Here is a 9,118-nt window from a genome sequence, read left to right on the forward strand (position 1 = left end):
CCAAATAAATCTTTTTTTTTTAAAGAATTGTCCCCCAAAGGTTTATTTGATTCAAGTGACAAAGTTGCACCTCCAAACAGGATCTTCACCCAGTTTCCTTCAGGTCAATTCTACGACCTTTACCAGAGAACTTAATGCATCTACTTCTCCTCTGAGGGCAGCGATTTTCCGGTTGCAGCTCTGAGCATCATGCCACTTCCAGCCCTTTCCTCTCGAGCATTTCATTCAATCATAATGATCTGAGACAGCACCTGAGACATCAAAATCTACTGTACTGTCATGTGGCAGGAGGCATCTCAGGGCCCCAGGTAGATACACTATATAGATGACCAGCTTAGTTCCATCTTATTGCACAAATTAGCTCCAAATTCGCACTTTTCTGACTTTTAGAAATATAAACAAAGGTTTTAAACCTGAAACTCTGGAAGATGTATGCTCGGGAGTGTCATTAGTCCCAAACTCACAGTCTGCAGAGAAGGAAATGGGATCTCAAAAGGCTAAGGGCCAAGTGCACACAGTTAGTGAGCCATGAACTTGGGATGCCAGTCAGTGCTCCCTGTATGTTACGCTTCTGCATTGTTCTAGCCCATTTCACTCCAGTCTGGGTAGCGTCCCTCCCTCAGCCCTGGCCCTTGGTCCTATCTTGGCCGGCTCCAGGGGTAATTCCCCTGAATCCAATAGCAACAGGATCTATGATAGTTCCTAACATAGCAGTTACTCATTGCCTGGGCCACACATCCAGAAACACCCAGCTGCCCTCTCCTCTAGGCTCCACAGCCTAAGACTGGGGTTACTTTCAAAGCTAGGACAGATCCCTCTCCCTGAAGATCCTTTCCAGGTCAGGAGCTTAGAAGCACCCTTCTGCCTTATCATGTTTTCCTCCCACCAGCTCCCCTCCCAGGGCTTCATCTGTAGGGAAGGAAAAACTCTTTCCCTATTCTTCAAGTTCTTCCAGCTGGAATAAGAATTAAATCGACATGAGACAGATCAACAGGAGACAAAAACAAAAGTTTTGTTACACATGCACGGAGTACCAGTAATGAAATTAAGACCTAAAGAAATGACCAAGGCAGGAAGTTTTTATCCTTTTTAGAGAAAGAGACAATAAATCTATGAGGCACGGGCAGGGCAAAGAAAACTTAACTTTGGGACGTCCGGGAGGAAGGAATCCTAAACAGAATTTGGGCCAGGGTCGTAGGTTAGTACAAAGTAACAAGGGTTGTTTCTATAACCTTCTGTGCTCTGAATTTCCCAGCTGTGGCGATAAGGATGTCTCTCTGCCTCTGGTCCAGGAAAGTTTCCTTTCACATGGGATATTTGGTTTGTGCTTTCAAAGGGACAGAGGAGGATCTGAGTGTTCTCCTCACGCAGGCTATCTCTTCAATAACTTTTATTTAAAATGATCAAGTTGCCAAAAAACTTCAGGTACAAGGATTATCCCAGACTCAACACTGTCTTTGAAGAATCTCGGGAGGAGGTTGGGGGAAAGGAATGCCTTTCATCGGTCTGGTACTTCCTACTTTCAATCCAGCAAACCCTCAGATCAATGGATCTTATATTTCTTTTGGCCACGAGCCACTTCAGGAAACTGATGAAAGCAGTGGACCCTCTCCCAATTCACATTAGCCCAAAACTGCATCTACAGCTTTAGGGCCATCAAAGAAGATCCAAAGCCTATCCATGGTCAACAGGTCACTGTGGGGGATTTGATCACAGTGGTTACTTCCTGGTCTTAAGCAGAGATACTTTCCAATAATTATGGGAGAATTTGAACCCTGCAGGTTACTTCCTGGTCTCAAACAAAACATGAATAACTGTTGTGTCTGGAGTGGGAGGCGGGGGATTTTATTCCTCGCAGGTTTTTTTTCCTCAGCTCATTCACACAGACGGCCTTCGAAATAATTGTGGGGATATTATCACAGCAGGTGGCTACCCAAAGCCCTCTGCTAATGTACCTCTTGGGCCCACGATGCATTATTCTACACAGTCAAAAATAGTTTCAGCCTCCAGATTGGCCAATCACAGTGGGCACAGAAATCTGATGATGATGGCTTCTGGTTAGCTGTTAGTATTTTTTTTTTAAGATTTTATTTATTTATTTGACAGGGAGAGAGAGATCACAAGTAGGCAGAAAGTCAGGCAGAAGGAGAAGGGGAAGCAGGCTCCCCACTGAGCAGAGAGGCCGATGTGGGGCTGAATCCCAGGACCCTGAGATCATGACCTGAGCCTGAGACACTTAACCCACTGAGCCACCCAGGGGCCCCTAGCTGTTAGTTTGAAAGATGAATTGAAATAGTTATTTCTGCAAACAGTAGTAGAGCCAGGCTGCCTGATAACCCAGTGCCCTAGTTGTTTCTCCCCTTGCTACAGTTATGTCCCTGAAAACCACCATGGGAGGAGAATTCACACCTGACAAACTTAGACTCTTATAGGGGAAGTAGAGTCAGGAACCAAAGGTCAAATTGTGAGTTTATAAAAGCTCTTACAAACTTTTCTTTTCTTTTTTTTTTTTTTTTGGATCTCACTAAGATGAAATGTAAAAGATGGCATATCAAATAAAAAGGACATGGTTGTTTTATACAGCTCTTCAACTAGAAACGGTCATAAATAGTTCTATGCAGTTTCTATCTACCATTCCTTGATCACTAGACCATTTTCAGGAACTCCTCCTCCATTTGCTCTTTTGTTTTACGATTTATTTTTAATTTAACACTCTCGTGGGGAGCCTGGCTGGCTCAGTCAGTAGAGCATTCGACTCTTGATCTCGGGATCGTGAGTTCAAGCCCCATGTTAGGGTAGAGTTTACTTAACAACAACAACAAAAAGTAATACTCTTCTAACAATTTAATAGGACAGAAATGCTATAATGTGAAAAGCAAAGGTCGCTCAAATCTCAATCCCCAATCACATCATCACTATTAATGGAAGGATAGTTGGACTGCTTTCCATTTTGGCTTTTTTTTTTTTTTTTTTTTTTTTTTTTTTTTTTTTTTTGCTTATTTTCTAGGTGCCTGGTTTTTATAGTTAGAGAGATTGCAAGGCTGGATTTGAAGACTCCCTTGAAGCTGGGGAAAAGGGGATAGGAACAGTCCAAGTTAAAAAGCCACTAACCCCCGGTGCTTGCTGTGATTCAGCACTTTTTCTCGAATCAAAGCTCCTCAGGTTGTTGCAAGCCTTGGGCGAGCATCCAGAGTCCTGAGCACGTTGACTTTGACCATTGCTGCCAGTGTGTTTGTGGTTTTTTGGAGGAGCAGGCTCATGAAGGTCCTCATGCTGCCATTCCAGACTGATAGGAATAGTCCAAATTCTTAAGACCTCACTGGACGGATGAAGGCTTGTGCTGATCAGCAGCCATGCTACTAATAAGCCACGTCATCACACCAGCAAAAGAACCGCGACAGAGACATGCATCTGGCATTCGGGAATGCTGCGCATGAGACCTCTCATCCAGACGGTGAACGGTACAGAAAGAACCTCATGCACGGTCACACCTTGCCAGCCCCCTTTCTTTCTTGCACAGTTAGAGACATGCACGGACTTGAGCTGGGAAACATTCCTAACAGCTGCTTAACATAAGTCATTCACTTCCAACAAATCATGCCCCAAATGCTTCAAGTCATTTCAAGGGGTCGTGGGCTCCTCCCAGCTCCACACCCACAATCCCCTTCCAGCCCTTCCACTCCGTGGCTTCCAAGAGCCCTGAGGCCACTCAGACCAAGCCCAGGAGGAGGAGGAAAGAAGGGCTGGGCTTTGTTTCCTTCCCTCCTCACCTCCTTCTGCTGAGAGACTTGCATTTCAGGTGTGTATGGAGGTCTGGGCCTGCGGCTGTCCCCAGGGTACCAGGACTTTACGGAAGGATCCAGCCAGCACTGCGGTCCTGGGGCAGGACACACCGCAACTGCCAGGAATCCCCACTCCTGGTTTTACCCAGGCCGGTGTGGCCCAAGGCAAGGGCTACATGAAGCATTCCCAGCCTCATGGGCGTGCCTGTGGGATCAGGAATCAAAACTCTAAAGCTTTCTGTTTAAGAATATTCTGGTGTATCTATTATGGTTTAAGATGGTCTTTAGAAGGAACAAGGCTGAAATGTCTGTTGCCGGTGGCAGGGATCTTGCCTGACAGACAGCTTTGGCGGAGGCAGAAGCAATTGGGGATTGCATGGCCAAGGAAGTGGACTACAGTCCCCACGTTGCTCATCCCAGAACCTGCCAGAAACTGGAATCCTAGTCTCGAACTCAAACCCACCTGGGAACACCCTAATGCCAAATGTCTAGCCTCCGAGGATTTGGCCCAGGAGGCTGCCCGACTCATCAAGACCGTTTTTAACAAGGATTGGTGTGAAGAATGTGTTGAGAGGGGGGAATACTGGGGCCATTTTTGACCCCAGTTCTGCAGGAACTTGGCACTAGGTAAGGTAGTTATAGAATAAGATGCAAACACATGGGACAGGGTCCTGCTAGCGGCACCAGGCAGAAGGCTGGGGCTTGGTCGAAGAAACAAAGCATGTGCCTGGCCTTTGGGACCCAGGGTGAAACCTGCCTCAGGGCACAATTGACAAGAACGGTCCAGACACGCCTGGACTGAAAGTCAGGCAACCTCTCCCCCCACCTTGGCTCTCCCATCCGCTCCCATTGTCTGGCTCTGCACCTGTGCCCGTGAGCCTGCTTTAGTACAGTTGTAAAACCAGAAAACTCACTAATGGGACCTCAGAGTCACCAGCGCCCAGGTGCTGCTGTTGCTACCAGTCCCCAGACCACACTTGAGTAGTGAGCAAGCCTAGAGGACTACCGGGTGGGGGTGGCTCACGGACTGGTGTGGGTGAAAGGCCAGAGGCCAAATTCCCATGGCCAGCCCCGCAAGCTTCAGCCTGAGCGGCTTCCCTTGGATGTATTTTACATATTAAGTTTCCACCTACATATTAAGTTTTACATATTAAGTTTTTTCCACCTTGTTTGAAAAAAGGGGGGTTCCTTTTGTTTATTTTTTAAAAGAGCTTGAAAACCATTGGATTACAGCCCTTCTGGGGTAGGAGATACTTTAACCAACTTTTATTTTGGAAAATTTCTTTTTTTTTAACATTTTATTTATTCATTTGACAGAGAGAGAGCACAAGGAGGTGGGCCAGAGGGAGAGGGAGAAGCAGACTCCCCACTGAGCATGAAGCCTGACGCGGGGCTTAATCCCAAGACCCCAGGATCAAGACCTGAGCCAAAGGCAGATTCTCTATCAACCAAGCCACCCAGGCACCCCAATTATGGGAATTTTCAAACACACACCAAATTCAAAAGAGAAGTCTAACAATCTCAAGTGTACCCACTACCCAGCCTCAGCATGTACCACCATTTTGTCAACCTCATTCCACACCCAGCTGACAGGAACTCTAAAAACCCAGGCACAGGGCAGCCCCAGTCTGGCATCTGGTGGCCAGCTCCATTAAATGAAACAATTTCTATGATGATGGCTGACTGGATCCTCATTTATGCTATAATGAGACTGACTTTAGACAACATGAACTGTAGCTTCTAAAGGACACACCTCCAGAATGAAAGAGCCAGCACGTGGAGCAAAAAGGCAAAGACCAAGAAGGCAACATCCCATGAGTTTGCCATGTTTGACCAGCCACAGATTTAGGAATTCAAGGTCTTCAGCATGACTGATCAGAACAGAGATGGTTTCATCAACAAGGATAATTTGAATGCTATGCTGACTTCTCTAGGGCAGAATCCAACTGACGCACACCTCAATGCCACGATGAAGGACGCCCTAGGGCCTGTAAATTTCACCTTGCTCCTCATGATGTTTGGTGAAAAGTTGAATGGCACACATCCAGAAGACGTCATCAGAAATGCTTTTGCTTGCTTTCGTGAAGAAGCAACAGGCATGACTCAGGAACATTATCTGAGAGAGCTGTTGACAACAATGGGAGATCAGTTTCCAGACAAGGAAGTACATGAGCTGTACAGGGACTATTGACAAAAAGGGAGATTTCAATAACATTGAGTTCAAGTGCATCTTTAAACATGAATCAGTGGACAAAGATCACTGAAAGAACTCCAGATAAAAACTTCGAAATGCCATGTCCTACTTTCTTTTCTCTCCTAGATGCTTACCTCCACTCTCACAGAACCTGTTGAATGAGACTGAGTTTCGCAACTTTGCCTTTTTAAAAAATGTATTTATTGCAGATCTTTCTGCACTTAGCACTGGTATAATAAGACTAGAAACAGGGGTGAGGTTGTAAGTTGTGTTGAAAAAGACCGCAGGGGTGCCTCGGTTTAGCATCTGACTCTTGCTTTCAACTCAGGTCATGATCTCAGAGTCATGAGATCGAGCCCCACATTGGGCTCTGTGCTAGATTGGGAGTCTGCTTGAGAGATTCCCCCTTTCCTTCTCCGTCTGCCCCTCCTCCCCTCACCCTGTTTGTGCATGTGTGCACTCGCTCTCTCTCTCAAAAAAAAAAAGAGAGAGAGAGAGATTGCAGATAAAAAATCGACAAATGTGAAAGCCCAGGAAAATATACTCATATTTCTGGTTTTGCTGGATTTTTATATTTTTATATAGTGAAAATGATGTATTTTGAAATAAAGATTATTCTGACTCAAATAGAATATAATGGCAAGTTAAACAAATGAGTGTCTGGGGCACCTGGGTGGCTCAGTTGGTTAAGCGTCTGCCATTGGCTAGGGTCACGATCCTGGGGTCCTGGGATGGAGCCCCTAGTCGGGCTCCTTGCTCCACTGGGAGCCTGCTTCTCCTGCTCCCTCTGCCCTATCTTGTACTTGTGCATACTCCCTGTCAAATAATCAAACTAAATTAAATTAAAATGAGTGAAAGCTGGGGATAGTCTTTTTTCCAGATTTCCAGCCACATATAATTCAAATTTCATGGTAAAATGGATTTTTCACATATGTGGGACAATGTTCTTCAAAACTTTTAAGTACACTTTCACTGTGTGCAGTGAAAACTGGTTGTGCCTTTAGTTTTTTCTATGCTTCTAATAAGTCATATGTTTGAACTACTGAATGATAAATATAAGATGTATCTGAGAAAATATTCAATATTTTATTGATTTAAGATTCTTTTTTTAAAGATTTTATTTATTTGACAGAGAGAGAGCACAAGCAGGGGGAACAGCAGGCAGAGAGAGAAGCAGACTCCCCTCTGAGCAGGGAGCCCTATGTCAGCTCGATCCCAGGACCTGGCATCCTGACCTGAGCTGAAAGCAGATGCTTAACCCACTGAGCCACCCAGGTGCCCCTTGATCTAAGATTCTAAGAATCAGCAAAATTCTGGACATTCACTATGCACGAGGTATTATACATACATGATTTTCACTGACTCTCCCCAACAACTTTGTAAGATAGATTTTTATTAGCTCCATATTTTAAATGGAGAACTCATTTGTTTCTTTCTTTTTAAATATATTTTTTTTAAGTTTTAAGTACAATCTACCCCTCATCGTGGGACTCAAACTCACAACCCCGAGAACAAGAGTCCCATGCTCCACCGACTGAGCCAGCCAGGCACGCCATTAAACGGGGGACTCATTTAAATGAGCCCCAAGTAGTTGAGTAATTGGTCAGCGTCACTATTAGTGAGAGTTGGATTTCCAACCTAGGGCACTGAAGTCCAGAGCTTATAGTGCTGGAACACTGTGCTATCTCTACAAAAAGCCTCAAATGCCTAGAAGAGGCAAGACATTTCCACTACACTATTACATGATTCTGTAGTTGCTATTGAGCTTTAATATAATTGGGATAATTATCTGAGTAGAATTTCAGAAAATTCTATCCCAGGTTTTAAAAAAAGAAGAAGACAAAAGATTCTAAGCAATGCTATTGTATGTTGAAAGGCAGTGCGGTAGTGTGGTCCAAAAACCATGTCGACAAGGGTGCTATGAGCTCACGTAAAATCCTCAAGGCCAAACAATTTGAGAAATAGGTGAGAAAATTTTTGAAAAGGAAAAAAATGCCGTTAAAATGAAGTCTCCTATTGCTGTTCAACATCTCTTCCCTCTTCTGAAAGTGTCTAATTGGTGTTGATTTTTTAAGTTTCTTTTAAAGACTTCTATTTATTTATTTTAGAGAGGGAGAATGTGGTAGAGGGAGCACAAGTGGGGGGGGGAGCGGTGCAGAGGGCGATGGGGAAGACGGCTCCCGCTGAGCAGGGAGCCCAATGCGGGGCTTGATCCCAGAACCCCGGGATCATGACCTGAGCCGAAGGCAGATGCTTCACCAACTGAGCCACCCAAGCGTCCCTTGAGATGGTATTTTATCTGTCTAAAATCAATCCATTTACACATTGTTTAGGATTTGTGCTTTACAGCTTGGGTACCTGGACAAATCTCTGCTCACTTATTACCACCTAGTTTTTCTGGACTTCCGTTTCCTCATCAGTCCACTCTTGTGGTCTAGGATAGGGCTCCACAGTTCAGAAGAGCTTTCCCATTTATTATCCAAACTCACAGCCCGGGAGGTAAGTAGACTTGAACCAAGCTAAAGTTTAGAACCGCCGAAGCACTTAATCACAGTTCCTCAAGTACAGGAATTCGTATCTGGTTCCCTTTTCCACTTAAAGGCTTACAGGCGCCAGGAAGCAGTGCAAAACCAGGTGAAGAATCACTGTATGCTTAAGGAGAAGGGAAAAAAAGAAACCCAATGGGACTATCTTGATCATCATTAAGCCAATATTTGTCAATCACCTGTTATGTGCCAGGCACTGTTCTAAGTGTTGGGAATAAATGGGGGGCAGGACAGACAAGGACACTGCCCTCCTGGGGTAAACATTCTCTAGTTGAGAGACAACCAAGAAGCAGGCGGGGCACAGGGTGGTCAGCAACATCTCTTTGAGAGGTCACATTAGGTAGAGGTCCGAATGACAAGGAGGTCCCGTGAAACGATCAGAGTGAGCCTCTTCCTCCAAAAGGGACAGCTCCTCTCAAGGCACATCTGGGAGAATCACTGGCAGAACACAAGAGAACAGCAGAAGGAAGGGACCTGCTGCGTGGCCTAAGTGCCGAATCCTAGGGCTTAAAGCAGCAGAAGAAACATGCTTTCTGGTTTTTTGTTTTGGTTTGGTTTTGGGTTTTTTTTTTTCTTTAAATTCAGTTAATTAACAT

At 44.9% G+C, this 9,118-nt stretch overlaps 1 pseudogene; it reads left to right on the forward strand.

Moving 5' to 3' along the window:
• The first annotated feature begins 5,508 nt into the window (after positions 1-5,508).
• Positions 5,509-6,046, forward strand: LOC125091993 (myosin regulatory light chain 12B-like; annotated as a pseudogene).
• The last annotated feature ends 3,072 nt before the right edge of the window (positions 6,047-9,118 follow it).

The sequence above is a fragment of the Lutra lutra genome, chromosome X, assembly GCF_902655055.1.
Source record: "Lutra lutra chromosome X, mLutLut1.2, whole genome shotgun sequence".
NCBI classification, from domain to species: domain Eukaryota; kingdom Metazoa; phylum Chordata; class Mammalia; order Carnivora; family Mustelidae; genus Lutra; species Lutra lutra.